This window comes from Oreochromis niloticus, linkage group LG7 (genome assembly GCF_001858045.2).
Source record: "Oreochromis niloticus isolate F11D_XX linkage group LG7, O_niloticus_UMD_NMBU, whole genome shotgun sequence".
Lineage (NCBI taxonomy): Eukaryota > Metazoa > Chordata > Actinopteri > Cichliformes > Cichlidae > Oreochromis > Oreochromis niloticus.
Window position 1 is genome coordinate 35153279 of NC_031972.2, and position 18830 is coordinate 35172108.

The 18830-nt window shown below is 41.7% G+C and overlaps 1 long non-coding RNA gene across 1 annotated transcript; it reads left to right on the forward strand.

The window, feature by feature from the left end:
• The first annotated feature begins 13312 nt into the window (after window positions 1–13312).
• LOC112847282 (uncharacterized) lies at window positions 13313–14671 on the forward strand. The gene is made up of 2 exons (XR_003220736.1): window positions 13313–13367; window positions 14347–14671. It is a non-coding gene; the product is annotated as an uncharacterized LOC112847282 (long non-coding RNA).
• Window positions 14672–18830: the final 4159 nt, after the last annotated feature.

The following is an 18830-nucleotide window of genomic DNA, read 5'->3' on the forward strand; positions in this document are numbered from 1 at the left end:
CATGATCGTTGATATGCCATGATATGATGATATGATTGTTGGGTTTTTCTCTGTACCCATGAAGCGCCTTGAGGCGACTTTTGTTGTGATTTGGCGCTATATAAATAAAATTGAATTGAATTGAATTACTGGATCACCTCTGTTTGAAGTGATATGATATGTGACTATCACTGTGTTTAACTACCATAATAATTCTTAGGGTACTGAGTGCATGCTTAATTAGTTGGGGTTTTTTTTAAACATACTGCTCCATTGCTATGTTTGACAGGCTGAAGTTGTCGGGTCACCTCCTAAATCGACCATCTTTTACAGGTGTTTTGTGCCAGAAATGGAGTGTCCACTGAAGACTGAAGATACTGAATCTCTACGCCTTGCCATTGATCCCTCTTGTGCCTTCATCTAGACAAGAGACATTAACCACTCTCACATGCTCTGTACCTACATCACCTTCCCTGACAGTCGTAGCTTGGCTCATCTGAGGGTGAAATTATAAGAATGTGTTATTTTGCAAAGTGCTCTCTAGGGTTCCTAAATAAAATATGGCATTGAGGTCATTTCTTTTGAATTAATCCCTTCTTCTGAAATATAAGAACCTCTCCTGGTTTTAATGGCACTTTGGATTTCCTTACTTTCTGTTCCACTCCCAACCCCAAATAGATGCTGACACAGTAACATGGAAGAGGGAAAGAAGTTGGAAAGGACTACTACAAATAAACCTGATGCCTAACAATGAAAAATGTAAAATAATAATAATAATAATAATGATAAAGATAAAAGATGAAGTAACAAGTTTTTAGTTTCATGTTTATTCCGAATGATCATCCAGATGTCTGTGACATGTGATGACAAACACCATAATGGAAGGCCTTTGTCATCACATGCTTAAACTCGTATATTTTTGCATATGCTGAACAGGCAGTCAGACATGCTGTAACTGTGGGGTAGAAAACTGCATGAACACCATACGGCAGGGGTCTCAAACTCCAGTCCTCGAGGGCCGCTGTCCTGCAACTTTTCCATGTGTCCCTGTTGCAACACACCTAGTAGGTCATTAGCAAGACTATAGAACTTGAATGAATGCTGAGTTGGCAATTCAGCCATTTGATTCACGTTACAGCAGCTCATGAGTGAATGAACATGGTGCAATAAAAGTAATTTTAGAAGTATATGTTTCCAAATACATACATTTACTTAAATTTACTTGAGTAAGGTTAGGGGTTGCCACCTCAGCATGCAGTCAAGTTCTATACTCTTGCTAATGACCTACTAATTGTATTCAGGTGTGTTGCACCAGGGACACATGGAAAAGTTGCATGACACCGGCCCTCAAGGACTGGAGTTTGAGACCCCTGTCATAAGGAATATGACAGGTGTGGTTGAACTGCATGAAGACTGAAGTTTCTCTTCTCTTCTGGCAGGACAGGAATGTCGCCTTGTCCTGTGAGCCACCATAAGGATGTACTTGGAGTAGAACTGGACTGTCACCGGCCTCAGGCTCTTCACCTTTTCAAAGACAAAGCAGTCATTTAGATAAAATATTAGATATTGTTTACCTGTAAATGCACAAAGTAAATTTAGAAATGTAATTCTTGTCAAGAGTGATGAAGCACTGATAGTGTAATCTACAGCTGTGGTCAAACGTTTAGAGAATGAGAAGTGTTGTTTGTTTATTTACAAAGTTTGCTGTTTCAGTGATAGTTGAATATCATATTATATCACTTCAAACAGAGGTGATCCAGTAATGCTGCACTAATGAATTAGACTAACTATTCACTTTAGCTAAAGTTATTAAGTTAGCTAAAGAGTTGGGATGCTGTGTAAGACATAAATAAAGCTAAAATACAAAGGTTTGGACACTGTTTTGCACGTTTCCCTACTGTAGGGGTCTCTGCAAGCATACAGGGCTCTGAGAGGGTACAAGATGACAACTTTGGAATTCTACTAGAAACAGTCGATCATATTTGTCAAAGCTGAATCCAGGGCAAACTAGGCTAAATTAGCGTTTTTAGCTAACAGCTACAATAAGCATAAAAGGTACTGTACGGCTATCATTTGTTAACATGACGCTTGTTCTTATACATGTAATACATTTATTACCAACCTGAGAGTTTATCCGCTGGTCATTTGACATGACGAATGACTTCTGAAGTCTTAATTCAGCTCAAGATGCTGTAGATTCCCGTCAGTAACACTTTCGGTCCGCTAGTAAAACGTAGTTCTATTAATCTGCGCTCGTTTACTCTTGAACCGGAACTGGATGTAAGTTCCAAAAAACTGAATTGTAGAACTGAAACTGAATGGTGAGAGTGAAACTGAAATTATTCGAGAGCTGAATTTTTAAAGGATAAAATGCAGTTTCAAAGCAAATGAATTCATTTCCAAAATATAAAATTCAATTTCAATTTAGTGATGATCATTTTCAAACCAATAAATTGAATTTCAAATTAGACTAATTCAAATTCAGTTTTCAAAAGCATTTATTCAAGTTACAATTCAGATTCAATCTGAGCAATTCAAATTCAAATTTAACTTATTCAAATTCAGTTTCTGATGGCACAGATTTCTGCCCATATAAATCCTCCTTCTCTTGTGCTGTTTTGTAGCAGTGTATACACCTGAGACTGTCACCTGTCTGTCTGTCCTGCACTCTCTCTCTCTTTTTCTTTCTCTCTGATTGTGTAATAAAAGTATGAACATGTATTTATAAGTTACACTTGTGTTTGAATCCTGCAGCTTATCACACATTTAATTTCCATGTGTGACAACTGCAAGTGCCCAGAGTGAGGACAGACTGAGGGACCCACTGCTGCACATCATCTGCGAGGCTTTGCACCCCTGATGATCCACCAGGACAAACTCAGCAGTGTGTGAGGAAGAGGAGGAGGAAGAGCCAGCAGCACCTGACAGATAGAGAGAATAGACAGACTGTTCCCTGTTTGTGAAGGACTGCTAGAAAAGTTTAAAATAACTAATTGTCTGTCCTGAATCAGTCTTATTAGGTAATGTTCAAATAATTTTATCATTTGTCAGTGTTTTCACTGTGGGAGAAAGTACTCAGGGCCTTCAAGTTACACACTATGAAAGGCAGAAACAAGTTTAATATTCAGAAACCTAAAGTATGTATCAGCAGCAGAATGGAGCTAAAAATAAATGTTTTTGTCAGTTAAATGAAGCTTTGAGTATTTTGGATTAGTAGCACTGCTGTGTTTGTTGCATCATATTGCTGTAATTGTTTATATCAGTGACTGTAGAAAACATGAACAACGCGACAGCACTTCCTCCTGTTGTGCAAAAATGAAGCCAAAATATCCCGCTTGTGGAGGCTGACATCAAGCATTTTTGGAGCCAGAGTCTACGCAGTTGTGACTTGAGGTGGAATGACTGTGTCATGCTCTCGCCCACACACCCTCAGGATGTGACCGCAAACACACTCCCCTACACTTTTTACGTAGCCGGCTGCTCCAGTTTATTTACCGCAACTGACGACTCATTCAATTAAGGGGGCTCTCTCTGGTGGTACGCAGGAAATCTCAATATTTTTTTTTAAATTGAATAATATACCATTGTGGGGACATGCAAAGACAACACGAGAGTTCCTGAGGCTCTTCTGGGAGCCGGAGTCAACCAGAAAACGTGCACCCGAGTGTGAGTCCTCTATAAAGAGTAGCCTTTCCTTATTGCCAGCGGTCGCAGCCGCTACGGAGCGCTGGCAGGCTCGTTTCCCTGCAAAGGCGGCACGGCGCTGTCACACTGATCGTAAAAACACAGCCCTTTTCTGTGGTGCCGCGGTGCCATGGTCCCAGCCACCATCGACGAGTTGGAGGCCCCCAGGAGAATCGGTAGGGGCGCAGGAGATGTCGTCGGTGAGTTGGGAACTATCACCTGGATGCCGAAGCTCCTGGTAGCCAGGAGAATGCGATCTGCTTCTTCTGCAAGTGAGTGGAAATCCTTTGCGGCCAGCAGTGGGGAGTTGGCGAGGCCAGCGCACACCCCCAACTGTCAGAGGAAGACGTGAGTGAAGAGGAATCCGCCGTCATCCGTAGCAAGAAAAGCGTGCTCTCCATGAGCTCAAGAGCGGCACCATCACCCAGGCCCGAGAGAGAGAGTAGTTTCTTGGCCACTCTGCATCGGAGAGGGAGTCGCACCGCAGCAGCAGCACATTGAGAGCGGTGTATTTCCCTTGGGCTGGGATCCCGGAGGAGGGTCATTACACAGTGGGTGGACAGCGGATCCAGCAAGACCACCTTATGATGGTATTTCGTGTCGTTGGGCGAAACGTCACGAAGAGTAAACTGAGTTTTGACGTGCACGAACCACGAAGGAAGGACGTGAAATCCAAAAATCCATCAGTTTAACTGCCACTGCAAAAATTTAAACGTACAGCTCTGCTATCACTTCCAACACAAATGAAGACAGAAAACTAAAACAGCAGTGGCGTTTGTAGGGTTACTGAAGTTGGGCTAGCTGGTATATAATGATGTGCTGCGTGGTTGCTAGCTACACAGCTATGGTTAGCATAATATAAACACAGTGAAGCTGGAGGATGAACGCTAACTTTTTTCCCACTCGATGAGGGATCCTGATGTTTAGGAACAAATGTACCTGCATGGCAGGATGCTGTTAACCCTTTAAAACCAAGCTAGCACAATAATTTTTTTGCATATGAAATTGGAGGAGTTGTACTTACATCTTATGCCATCAGCTTGCCCTAGGTCACAGTTTCCTTCCACATGTAGCTTTGCAAAAATTGCATAAAAAGCAAAAACACGCTTTGCCGATCCGATCAGCTGTTCAAAACACTTCGACGTTGGAATAGTTGTCAGCACGAAATATCGCATGTCCGCCATTACTTGTCCGAAACCGGAAGTGACGTCATTTCCCCGGAAAGCCCCGCAGACAAAGAAATTGCCCCAAAAAGGACAAAACATCAAATGAGAGATCATGTGACAGGTGTGGGAAAACCCCTGCGCATGGTTTTGCAAACCTATCAATGACATTTTCAGGGTCAACATTATCCAAGTACTCCTTTTCAATAGATAATATGGCCAAATCATTCAGCCTCTCTTTTCCCATGGTTCTCCTTAGCCACATGTGGAGACGACACAAGGCACTAAAAGAGCGCTCACAGCTGCAGCTACTGACAGGAATGGTTAGTGCAATTCTAAAGATGACCTTCAGAGTTGGGAACATGTCCTCGTCAAGCAAGTGGAAGGCAGTTGTGATGTCGCAAATGTCCTCTTTTTCCATTTTTCTTTTCATGAAGTTTTTTGCCACAACAAGTTCTTCAGGCTTTATCGTCACATGGCAGTGTGCCGCAATGGGTTTTAAGGCATCTTCGGAAAGGAATGTTGGGGAGGATGGATTGCGTGCCTGAATGCCCTCCATTATTTTCTGTCCTGCCCCAGAAAATCTGTCTGCTAGCTCCTGCAACATTCGGTCCAAACAAGGAAAGAATATCTCGTACCTAAACTCTGCTGAGCTTGTGAGATCTGGTGTTGCACCACACCTGGACTCAAGTACAAATCCTTCAAGTCTTTTCTGTTTGTGTCGTGCCCCCTGAGGAATCTGGATGTTGTAGCTTCCACAAATGTCCATGGCCTTCTCAAATATTTCCTCAGCAGCAGCCTCTGTGCGCAGTTTACTTAGTGTATCAACTACCGACATCTTGTACTCCACAGCTTTGCCCATGTCTAGCCTTTCTCCCTGCAGGTAGCAGTGCAGGCCTTCAGTGATGCCAAGCAGCTGTGAGAACATGATTAACATGTACACAGTCTTGGGTTTTGACAGCTTGGACAAGATCCCTTTAGCAATAGGAGTGTTTGTGGCTTCGAGAGTTGCTAAAACTGCAGAAATGTTGTTGAGAAGGGCTTTGATGGAATTTACTTGGCAGGCCCATCTTGTGTTAGAGAGCTGAACAAGCTCAGACGCAAACAGTCCAAGGTCCTTTTGCAGTTCCTTAAACTTTGTGTGGTTTACCAGGGAGGTGTTAAAAAATGTGTAGACATTTTCCAAAAGTCCAAGGAAGTCAGAAGCAGCTGGAATAGCTTTGCATGTATGGCAAAGGACAAGGTTGAGCTCATGTGCATAGCAGTGCACATATACTGCCTCAGGGTGTCTCTGTCTGAAACGGGCTTGCACACCACCCACAGGACCACTCATGACAGATGCCTCATCATAGGATTGAGCAACACAAAGTAAGTCACTGAGTGTGTGATACTGCAACAGCTCCTCAATAGTGTCTGTAATGCACTGTGCATCAAACCTTTCTAGTTTCTGTAGACCAAGAAAACATTCTTTGACATGGCCTTTACATGACACAAAACGTACACACACTGCAAGCTGTTTCGTGTGCCCATCTCTAGCCTCATCAGCCATAACAGAGTACATCTTAGCTTCCTTCATCTCTTTAACTACAGTATATTTCCAGTTATTTCATGTGAAATACTGGTTATCATCTCATTTTGTGAAAAATGAGACAGATAGGTAGTATGTGGGACAGGACTGTAATTTTTCAAAAATGGATCAAATGTTTTCAGCAGCTTCATGCACTCAAGGAAGTTCCCTTGATTATGACTGGTGGATTCCTGCTCATCATGGCCACGGAATGGTATTCCTTGTTTTCCAAGGAAACTTGTTACAGCTAAGATCCTGTGGAGATACTGTCGTCTCTCTGAAATCTCTGCTGCGCTTGCTGATCTAAGTTGCTCAACAACGTCACCTTGGTTTTTTGTGGTCTTAAGGCTGTGCCAGCAGATCATAGAAGACGAATGGCTGGAACTCTTTTCGTGCTCCCTAAAGGCATTTAAAGCCCTCTTCCAATTGCAGATCCCTGAATGACTGAGGCCATCTTTTTTTAAAGTATTCTGCTTCCCAAATATGCGACATGAAAAACAGAAAGCCAAGTTCCTCACAACAGAATACTCCAGCCATGTAAACTGTTCTAACCAACTAGGGGCATCTGGCGCGTTTTTGTTCGCGTCTATCGCGTTCGGTGTGAACACACGGTAAGTCTTTTCACCGCAGATCTTCAGTCTTCTCGCATCCTACTCACCGGCCCGGGACTAGAGGAAAAAAGCTACTCTGTGCTTTTGCCTCCCATCTTTATACACCTCTATGAACCTGTCCAGAGATGTCTAGACATCTTCCGGACAGAAACACCATCTATGGACATGTCATGTTCCTCCTTAGGCCGCCCCCCTTTGCTCTGGATGCACTGGCATGACTTGCAGTTTTAGTGCATTTCTTTTCTTCCACTCCACCCAACAAATGCTGCAGCTCAACTTCCCTAAAAACTCTTAAGTTTCATACAAACAAAAATCACTTCTCCTTTTTCTCATGTCTTAAGGACCGTTTCATTCCTGCACACTGTTGCACACAATATTGCAAAGTTGATGGTGGTGGTGTGTGTGTCTGTGTGAGTGAAAGACAGAGGGAGAGCGAGAGACAGATTTTGTGTTATAACCTTCATGTTATGGACGCACAGTGTGAGCACTCAGGTCGCATCAGAGCATCGGGCTGTATAGTGTGAGACCCTGCATCGTGACCGACGAACTTCTAACCCCTGTGAGTCAATCGTGCAGTTTGAGCAGAAGCTGAATAACGCGACTGAAAAAAATTGCACAGTGTATGCCCAGCTTAAGGCTCATGAGGTACATTTACACCATCTCACACACTCCAGGCAAAGTACTCCTAACAGCAGACGCACTGTCACGTGCACCACTTAATCAACACCCTGATTCTAAGGCTACAGCTGAGCTGTTGGATGACATAAATATATATGTGGTTGAAATAGTCAAAAGCATGCCTACTAGCTCAACATAAAATTGATTCATGTTTGTGGCTGTAATGTGACGAAATGTGGAAAAGTTCAAGGGGGCCGAATACTTTTGCAAGCCACTGTACATCACACAGTTAAACGAACAGCTTAAAACTGACAGCATATGCTCAGAAGTCAGGGCTTTTTGTCAGAGCAGCTGGCCAGAAAACAGCCATCTCACAGGCCCAATTAAAGCATATTGGCCACCAGAGATGGGCAGTAACGCGTTACTTGTAACGCGTTACTGTAATCTGATTACTTTTTTCAAGTAACGAGTAATGTAAGGGATTACTATTGCAAAAACGGTAATTAGATTACCGTTACTTTCACGTAGGAACGCTGCGTTACTGCGTTACTAAAACCGTGATTTTTTGCGAGAACGTCTCATGACAGTGACGTAAGCGAGTGCGACGTTCGTGACAACAGCTGTCTGCAGATCATAATATATCGAGTGCGGGACAGAGTGTAGCATGCAGCGTTTAAAGCGTGGAAGTACTGACCTTATTTTGAGTTTGATTCCATAAAAAGTGACAAAAACATTAGTGTCCGTTGTGCGTGGGAAGAAAACTTCTTTTTACAGCGAAAAAACCCCTAAACTTCCAAGCAAGCACCGAGTGTACTACGACGTAATGTGAAATTCACAGAGAAACTCGCGGATTCTTCCACTGACCGCTGCAGCACACCTGCACCAGGGTAAACCTCCTCCGCCTACCCTAGTCCTGCTTTACAGGTGAAAATAGAGCAACAGGACCGCTAGTCTTTGATTTTATTTATTTTCTGCTGTGTTTTACTTGCATCTATTTGAAAGAGTGAGTGTAAACATAAAAATTTTTTTATTTTATGTGCTGGAATGTGCAGAAAATAGGTTTAAATGTTAAACAAATTTCTTCCAGTCAGAGAATGTTGCATATAATTTAATTTTTGCTTGATGCATAAAGTTAAAAGATTAAAACTAATAAAACAAGTTTTAAAAAGAGACTTTTCCATTTGATTACATTTTGTATGATGAATTATGCAGAAAACGTAGAATTGGGCTGAAAGATCTATCGCTTTATTACCTGTTCAGGTCGTAAATCGTGTTTTTAAAAAGTAACTAAGTAACTAAGTAATTGATTACTTTTGAAAATAAGTAATCAGTAAAGTAACGGGATTACTTTTTGGGGGAAGTAATCAGTAATTAGTAACTGATTACTTTTTTCAAGTAACTTGACCAACACTGTTGGCCACACAGAGACACCTTAACAGTACACGACAATCTGTTACTGAAAGGCACGAGACTAGTGATTCCTACTGCTATGCGCCACTCTGTCCTCATTGCCCTACATGAGGGACATCAGGGAATGTCTAGAAGCAGAGAGAGAGCCAGGGAGACAGTATGGTGGCCCGGTCTGAGTGGGCAAATAAATGAGCTTCTGAAAAACTGCACCATCTGCATCAAAGAGTGTACCAACCTAGTGGAACCTTTAATGCCAAGCGAACTCCCTGAGAGACCATGGCTCTCGGAACAGACCTTTTTATGTTTAACAACAGCAACTAGGGCCGGACTGGGCATCTGTGGATTCTGGAGAATCACAGAACGGCCGGTACTCCAGGAAGGCCGGTGGGCCGGCCCACCACTCTCCACGCATGCTTTCAACACCTGTTTTTCCCCCCACTAATCTCTTCCAGTACTCTAGGGGGCAGCATTGCACCTCTAAGTTGGATGCCAGGTGTTCTTGTGGCTGGATTGACTGTGGCCGCCAGGCAAGAAGAAGAAGAAGTGGAGTAGGAGGCAAAGAAGGTGGAAAGAAATGATGCCAAACGCGGCTGCAACTAAAAAAAGGAAACAAAAGGGTGAGGCTGAGAAGGAAGGGGAAAAAATAATTGCGGGCATTAGATGCTGAAGCCTCTAAATGTCACAGACTAACCGACATATTTAGCAGCACACCCAGCAGCAGCACCTTGCAGCAGGTTTGCAGCAGTGAAGAAGTCAGGAAGACAGCTACACAGCAACATGCCAGCAGTTATGAGGGACAGAAAGATGAGCTGGTTCCACAAGCAGATCCAGGGCAAGTAAGTATGGAACATAAGAGGAGAAACAGTTATTTGCTAGGGACGATGTTAGGAAGTGATGTTTAGGTTGCAAATTTTTTTTATGATTACAGTAGTTAAAACAGCTAAACTTCAACATTTTAGGTGTAAAAGGCCACATGCAGTAGATAATATTAAGAAATAAGTTGTGCTTTTACGTAAAAAGGTTGGTAGTGTTACAGTTAATGCTTACAAACTTTGAAGATTTTAAATACAGAAGTTACATTTGTAATGGTTCATTTTCATTTAGATGTGGTATTATTTGTGCAGCAAGAGTAGTTACTGCATAAATTAGTAGGCTTATCATTTTAAGACAGCATGGAATAGATTATATAACAGCATGTTATATAATCTATGCCATGCTATCTTGGCAGAAAACCTTTTTTTAAATCCATTCCATCATTTTTTTTTTAGGTTGAGCTTAGACCGAGAGCAGGGAAAGACACACACTGCATTTCAACTATCTAATCTAGTCTAGTTCTAGTCTATCTAATCTAGAATAATATACTTTTAATACAACATCTAGTCAACATCAGCACTGTTGCTATAATTTTGATGGTTTGATAGCATAAACCACAATTAAAGTCTTGTAACACTCATGCCAAGCATTATTGTTTCCGAGTTTCCACACGCCGATTACTTTGGGCCGGGCCCAGTCAAAGTCTAGGGCTGATTTTTAGTCTCAGTCCATCCCTGACAGCAACTATGTACTTCTGGTGGACTACTAGTCAAACTGACTCCCACAAGATCAGATGATGTTATAGTGCATCTAAAGTCAATCTTTTCCAGACACGGGATTCCAGAACTTCTCTACAGCAACAATGGACCTCAGTTTTCAAGCCAACAGTTCAAAAACTTCACAGCAGCTTATGGGTTCAGGCATGTAACAAGCAGTCCAAGATTTGCGCAAAGCAACGGTGAGGCTGAGCGTCATGTCCAAAATGTGAAAAGACTACTAAAGAAAGCAAAAGACATATCTTGCACTTCTAGCTTACAGAGCAACCCCATTGGCTAATGGATATAGCCCAGCGCAACTACTAATGGGACGAAGACTATGCACGCCAGCTCCCAAGCTTCCTTCTTTGCTCAATCCCAGCCTGCCCAACAGTGCTACAGTGTTGACAAAAGCGAGATAGAGAGTAATGAAGGACAGTGCTGCGTACAACAGGAGACATCGTGTGAAACTTCCCCCACTCTCACCGGGACAACCGGTGTAGATTACAGACACTAGGTGTGAAGGGACTGTCTCCTCTCACTCCACATCCCGCTCATATATTGTGGAGACCCCTTCAGGAACCATCAAGAGGAATAGGCATCACCTCCAGCCATTGCCAGATGTCACACCAAAGTTACAAACCCCAAGTACGCCAGTTAGTGCAACAGAGAACATCCTGCCTGCTTCAAACCTGTCGGCGCCTACAGCTCTGTCTCCTAAGTCAGCTGAATCACAGCAAAAAATCCTGGCACACCTGCTTCCAAGGTGCATGGAGAAGATGAAAGAATTAAAAAAGCAGGAACTCCAGCAACACTTGAGGAAAGAAGAACAGCTTTAATAATTGACCAACGCGTTTCGGCTTGTGGCCTTCATCAGGGTCATAGTAAAACATTGTAAAAAAATATAAATGTTCCTAAGGTTGACATAATCTTGTTTTCCAATTCAAACGTGCTTTTACCATTAAAGACTGCCCCTTGGTGGTTTTATTATTATTATTATTATTTTATTTTTTTTTGACCCGTGTGTATATTTATAGTATCCTTCTTATGCTATTCATGCATGTATTATTTTCAGACATATGGAGGTTATGTCACCCCCCTCTCCTCCTCATCATTAATGTTCTAGTCCAACATCTACTTGGGCGTGACTTAACCAATTAACCAATACCTACTTATGATATGTCAGCTGACCTATCTGTGAAGTTTTGACTGGTTAATTTGAATTTTTTTCTCTTTCCTGTCTTGTATTTAAGCTATTTTTTTACAATGTTTTACTATGACTCTGATGAAGGCCACAAGCCGAAACGCGTTGGTCAATTATTAAAGCTGTTCTTCTTTCCTCAAGTGTTGCTGGAGTTCCTGTTTTCCTAAGTCAGCTGACCCAGGTCCTGTCAGAACTAGGGATGGCAGGGCTGTCATAAAACCACAAATACTACTAATAATAATAATAATAATAAACTTTATTTATAAAGCACACTTAAAAACCAAGGGTGTGCCAAGGTGCTTAACAAGTAACATAGAGAATAAAAGGAAGATAATAGAAACAGGACCAAAGCAAGTACTAGGTATGTAAGCAGATAGCTGTCACTGATAAATAGGAAAGCAACAGATACAGAACAAACAAGGAATTAAATGAGCATAAAAGTGCATAATATAAAATCATAAAAGAAATGTTAACTAGAGGGAAAGGCAAGATTGAATAAGTGGGGTTTTAGTCGTGATTTAAACAGTGCAATAGAATCAGGGGCGCGGATATCAAGAGGAAGGGTATTCCACAGTACCGGGGCAGCCAGAGCAAACACACGGTCACCCTGGGACTTCAGCCAAGATCTAGGTTGCGTCAGAAGTAGTTGAGTGGCGGATCTAAGTGTTCTAGCAGGAGTATGTGGCTTGAGAAGTTCACTAAGATAGCTCGGCGCTAATTTATTAATGTTTTGAATGTAAGGAGTAATATTTTAAATTGAATAACAAAGCATGGACTTGTGAAAATAAAACAACAACAACAACAAAAAAGACGGGGGTTCAAAAGTAAAGCAAAAGGGTGAGGAGAAAGAAAAGTTTCTATAAAAGGTTCTAAGAAAAAAAAAAGAGTACAGCTTTCATATATGCCTATATGTTCTTGTGAGTTTGATGTTTTCAGTGAAAGGAGGATGTGGTGTAATCTGTTTGAGTATAACCTGTTCTATTGTGAAAGGGGGTTCCGGGACAGGAAGTCAACAATAAAGTTGGAGTTTGAGTGCTCTACAAGGTGTCGCTTGAATGCTTGCATTTTTAGACAGAGATGAGATCAGCTAAGTTACTGTTAATATCAGAAATATAATGCTGTCCTTTGAGATTTTAACATAAGACTGTGAGTGTAATGGATCTAAAACTGTTTAAATCTTCAGAGCCCTCTACAGCCTGGTAACATGGAAACTTTAAAAACAGCAGCAGAAGGTTTCAGTAGTGTACTGTAATTTGTTCTTTTCATTTAATAATAGAGTCCATATTATATCCTAAGTAGTGATGTGTCGGTCGCGAACGAAACAGCTTTTAGAGCCGGATCTTTGATGTGACCGACGCCAGCCAGCTCCTTATCGCGAGCCGTGTTTTTTTTTTTTCTTTCTCTCACCCTCTCTGTCGCTCTTTTTTCCCGCTTCACTCCGCACGCAAGCCTTGTGCTTTGCGCTGGGCAGAGGGGGGAGGGGCGGTAGTTACACTCGCAGTAGCAGAGGAACAAGGCGGGAGGGAAAGAGAGAGCCAGGGACAACAGCGTCACATTAGAAAGGTATAGTAATCCTCCACAACTATTTTCAGTTGCAGATGATAAAGGATTCAGAAAGTTTATTCATGCAGGTCCATATGACAGAGAATATGCATCTACTTTTTGTTTTCATATTTTAATTTATATTTAATTGTGTTGTGGTTTGCAGTGTTTTGTGTTGTTTCACTTTAAATTTGTTTAAAAGGAAAAAGCTGAAAATGTAAATAGTTAAAAGTTGAAATGTGACTAGTTGGTTTTTGTATTATATTATTTATTTATTACATTTTATGTGGAGTGAATGAATAAAAGTATATTTACGGTGGCCCCTAGAGACAAAGCACGTACAAACTCCAAAACACGTAAAAACTCTGAAGCACGTACAAAACACAACAGAAGTGCTCCAGGATGCTAGGCGCAGTGTTGAGCTTTGTTACCTAGTGGTTACACAAGCCAGCAAGTACCAATGACCAGATTTGGTGTGTGGTAGTAACAGATAAATGAAATTTTTTTTTAATTATTTGAATATATATGAGTGCTTGTGTATAAATACACAAACAATACACATATGCTTTCAATTGTGTAATTTAAGTGATCTAGGTAGCTCTGTTTTGGAAGTTCAGTTAACGCTAGAAATGTGTTTTGGAGTTTGTACGTGTTTTGTCTCTAGGGGCCACCACATATATTTATATATAAACATATATAAATAAAACCACTAACATATTACATTAGTAATTCCTTTTGTGCATAATTTTATATTATTGTTAATAATAAATTAATTAAAGCAACAAAACAACCTGAAGAGCCGGTTCGGAGCCGAAAGAGCCGGCTCTTTTTAGTGAGCCGAGCCGAAAGAGCCAGTTTTCTAAAAAGAGCCAGAAATCCCATCACTAATCCTAAGCTACAGTCACCCTGGGGAGAAACTAGTGAGGGAGACCCTCAGGACTTAGCCGGGTTTTCTGGGTCCAGAGGTTTGAAGAAACTTTTTCCCTTTCTTTCGTCACAGCTGTCCTCTGTCAGATGTTCTGTTGACCCACTGAGAGAGGCATCATTTCAGAAACATCAGACAGACTGAAGCTCATGGTCAAGGAGGACCTAATGATCTTCACCAGCAGCTCCCTCACAGGAAATCTTCAGCAGCTCCTGTAATCACAAAGAGAACAGAACCATCACAAACTCAAATATACATTTTATCCCTCAAAATTGAAATAAAGCTGATCCTTCTCTGTCCTCACACACTCAGGATCTGAAGCTCTTCTCTTACATTTTTTCAGTTCTACAGTTTAATCCATAGTTACTGATTAATTAGGAGTTACTGAAGTACAAGCTTTTTTTTTCTTTTTTTAAAAATGGCGTTACTGTCTTTATAGATGTGGCAAGAGACTGAAAAAATGCTGCTGTTTGCACATATACATGCACATAATCAGCTCTGCACAGGAGCTGAAGCAGAGTACAGCCTGTTGCTTTTACAGTATAATACTTGTACTAAAGTTACAGTAATGGTAATTAGCTAGTGACTGAGCAGCCCGGGGCGTTTCTCTTGATTTCTTTAGTCAGGGTAAATCCATTCACCTGCACGGATTAGCTAAACGAACTTTACAAAACAAGTTTCCCTGACAGCCGAGTGCTCATCTTAGCTAGCTAGGTCTCAGGACCCAGCTAAGGATGTCAGTTATGGATTAGCTTACCTATTCTTATATTTTGCTTGTTCTTATGTTATTGTATTTTTGCACACCTCTGTTGCTTGTGGAGCTTGCACACAAGAATTTCACTCGCATGTACTGTACCGGTGTACCTGCACATGTGATTTGACAATAAAAGTGATTTGATTTGATTACTGACATGTTTAACTTAGTGCGGTGGGGCCTCGGGTCCTTCTGTCGGGTAGTCCAGTTTACTGAAAAACAACTCAGTCTGTCAGGTTAAAACAGTCGGTCGTCGTTTTGTTGCGTAAACTCTGGCCCTCTTCTCAGAGCCTACGCTCTGTCTGCTATTCCCGAACAGATACACAAGTTTCTCCATGACTCCAGCTGCCAGTCAAAGCTTTTATGATGACGTTATACCCCAGTTTAACATCACTGTGATAGGAATTGGAATCAAACTTATGGGTAAGGAGACACCTTGAACATAAATCAGCGTGATGAGAACTATTGATAATAAAAGAAAGATTCTTTGGGAAAAAAAATATCTGGGCAGAATTTATTTATTTTAGTCTGACCCCAGTCCTATCCGCTAACGTGGAGGAGGCGGATGGGACAACTTTTTGGGAAGTTGTCGCGTTGTCCATGTTTTCTACAGTCATTGGTTTATATGCTTTATATATTCTGAGGTAAGTTGATCTATAGTGTTACATCATATTCTATAAGGATGTTATGTGTTTGTATACTTTCTGCCCAGTTTGACCCATTTAGCAGAAGTCAGCCTGTTTAAGGCTCTGATATCTATTCTGTATGACTTAAAGCAGTTATGACATGGTCTGATTTTCTCACCAAGTAAAGGAATATTTCATATATCAGTCTGATCTTCATTCTATCAGAAACAGTTATCACAGCTCGTACATTTTCATTTTATACATATATGTAAGCATTGGGCCAAATTTAGTAATTCCAACATATTAAAAGAACAATGTTTGTCTCTTATATATAATACATCTGTATATACACCGTCAAAGATACTTGTCTTTGAGTGAAGATTTAAGGTGATAGAAAAATTAAATAAATGCAACTTGAATCTTTACTGAAGCTCAATATTTGACACAGAGTTTAAGTTCACTGCTGTAATAACAAATAATGATTAATATAATAGTAACTTTAATATTTGGGACAGTATATTTACATTACCAAAGTGAGATGACTTTAATCTCATGAACAACATTAGCTAATTGTTATTTACTAGCTAATCTTAAAATGACTGTTCAGTACAGAAATGAAGCCCAACAATCATGTTTTTTTTCCTGTGGTCTCAGCCTCAGATACGTATCAAATCAAACAAAGCTCATGTAAAAATAAATAAATGAACAAAAACTTTGGTCCTTCTTTTCTGTCACTGCTGTATGAAACGTTTCTAACTGTCAGTATCATGGTTGCTAGGCAACCTGAGCAGTGCAACAGAGGCTAGACTGTCCCATTTCACAAACCTCACACCTCCAGCCTTCTCTGTCTTCAAAGGAGCTGGCCCACGTAGACCGCGAAGGCCGGGTCCTCCTAAGGATGCAGCTCTAATTTTCTGCTTCTAAATTCAGATAAAACTGAGGTTATTGTACTTGTCCCTAAAATTCCTAGAAATATGGTATCTAACCAGATTCTTACTCTGGATGGCATTACCTTGGCCTCCAGTAACACTGCGAGGAACGGAGTCATTTTTGACCAGGATATGTCCTTCAATGCACATATTAAACAAATATGTAAGACTGCTTTCTTCTCTCTGCGCAATATCTCTGAAATTACAAAATATCCTGTCTCAGAGTGACACTGAAAAATTAGTTCATGCATTTATTACTTCTAAGTTGGACTGCTGTAAATAATTATTATCAGAATGTCATAAAAACTCCCTGAAAAACCTTCAGTTAATCCAAAATACTGCGGCAAGAGTACTGACAGGGACTAGAAACAGAGAGCATATTTCTCCTATATTGGCTTCCCTTCTTTGGCTCCCTAAATCTAGAATTGAATTTAAATCCTGCTCCTCACATACAGTGACTTGAATAATCAGACCCCATCTTATGTTAATGACCTTATAGTATCATTTCACCCCATTAAAGCACTTCGCTCGCACTGCAGGCTTACTTGTTGTTCCTTGAGCAAAATATATTTAAATGATGAATTTATGCAGGTTTCACCCCTCGCAGTGCCCTCTACCCAGATCACTGTGTTGGGAGTGCCTCCATTTATTCCTAACATGGCCTTGGAGCAAGAACTGAAGCACTTTGGGAAATTTACAAGTGGTTTCCGGAATGTGAGTGTGGGCTGTAAGCACACCAAGTTGAAGCATGTTCAGTCCCTTCAGCGGCAAGTGTTCATGTTTTGAGGCTCCCCCACACAGACACTGGATGTCTCCTTCTAAGCAATGGGAAGGACAGCTACAGGCAGAAGATGGAGAACCAGCTTCAGTAAAACAATGTTAGCGAAATCTGGAGAGGCCTTAGAACCATCTTGGGCCACAAAGATCAGAACTCTCTGCCCAGGGGTGATGTGAGGTGGGCAAATGAACTGAATAATTACTTTAACAGGTTTGACTACAGTATCCAACATCAGCTGCAAACTCACCCACCCCCACTGGTGCTGTTCCACCCTGACACCTCAGTCACTTCACACCTCCTCTACTTACCCTGCTCACTACTCCCCACCACCAACAACGTGTCTGTGAAGGTTCTCAGTCATCCAGGTCATCGTAGTCAAAGGAGCTTGTAAAGAAAAGTGTCTGGACTTCTTTAAGTTGCTTGAAGACGTTTCACCTCTCATCTGAGAAGCTTCTTCAGTTCTAAGGTCAAATGGTGGGGAGTCCCAGATTTAAACCTAGTGGGAGTATCCCCCGAGAGGGACAAAAGGACTCTCTCTCTTCACTTGCATACCCACCACGGAGGCCGTGGAGACTGTCAGAAAACGACTACAAGAAGACAGCTCCTTGGAAGACAGGACCAACTTCACACCCGATCAGATCTGCACACTGTTAGACCTCTGCCTTACCACTACATACTTCAAATACAACAAAGGCTTCTACAGACAAAAACATGGCTGTGCCATGGGCTCCCCCGTGTCACCGATTGTATCCAACCTTTACATGGAGGAAGTGGAAAGGAAGGCTCCTGGCTCTTTCAAAGGAAGAGTACCCAGCCACTGGTACAGATATGTAGATGACACCTGGGTCAAAATCAAGACACAAGAAGTGGAATCCTTCACTGCGCACATTAATGCTGTGGATAAAAACATCAAGTTCACCAGGGAAGACACAAAGGATAACTGTTTGACTTTCCTGGACTGCGCTGTGCACATTGAAGAGAATGGCAACCTCAACATTGAAGTTTACCGGAAGCCCACTTGTGAAGGCCACTTCACATGCGCATGGCACAACATAGAAGAGCCACCTCCACAGGACAAGACTCAGCTGTCCATCTGCATCTTAAGGATAAAGGTCACTCTTTCGAGGATGCCAATGTTCACATTCTGGACAGAGAGGACAGATGGTTTGAAAGAGGAGTGAAAGAGGCCATCTATGTCCACTGTGAGCGACCATCTTTGAACAGAGGCGGTGGTTTACGACACCAACTGTCTGCCATCTATAATCCAGTTTTGAGTTCCCTCCCCAGACGCCTTAACGCCCACTCACATCCTGGGCCATCTGACCTCAGGAATTCGCATGATAAGGTGGGGCCAGGTTTCAAAATGAGCTCACCCGTAACCCTGGCTGATTGGGACCCACACCCATTTTCACACCTTGGCTCAGGCGATTAGAGGATCATCAGGGGGTCCTTTTGTCCTTCTTTGGGGGGAT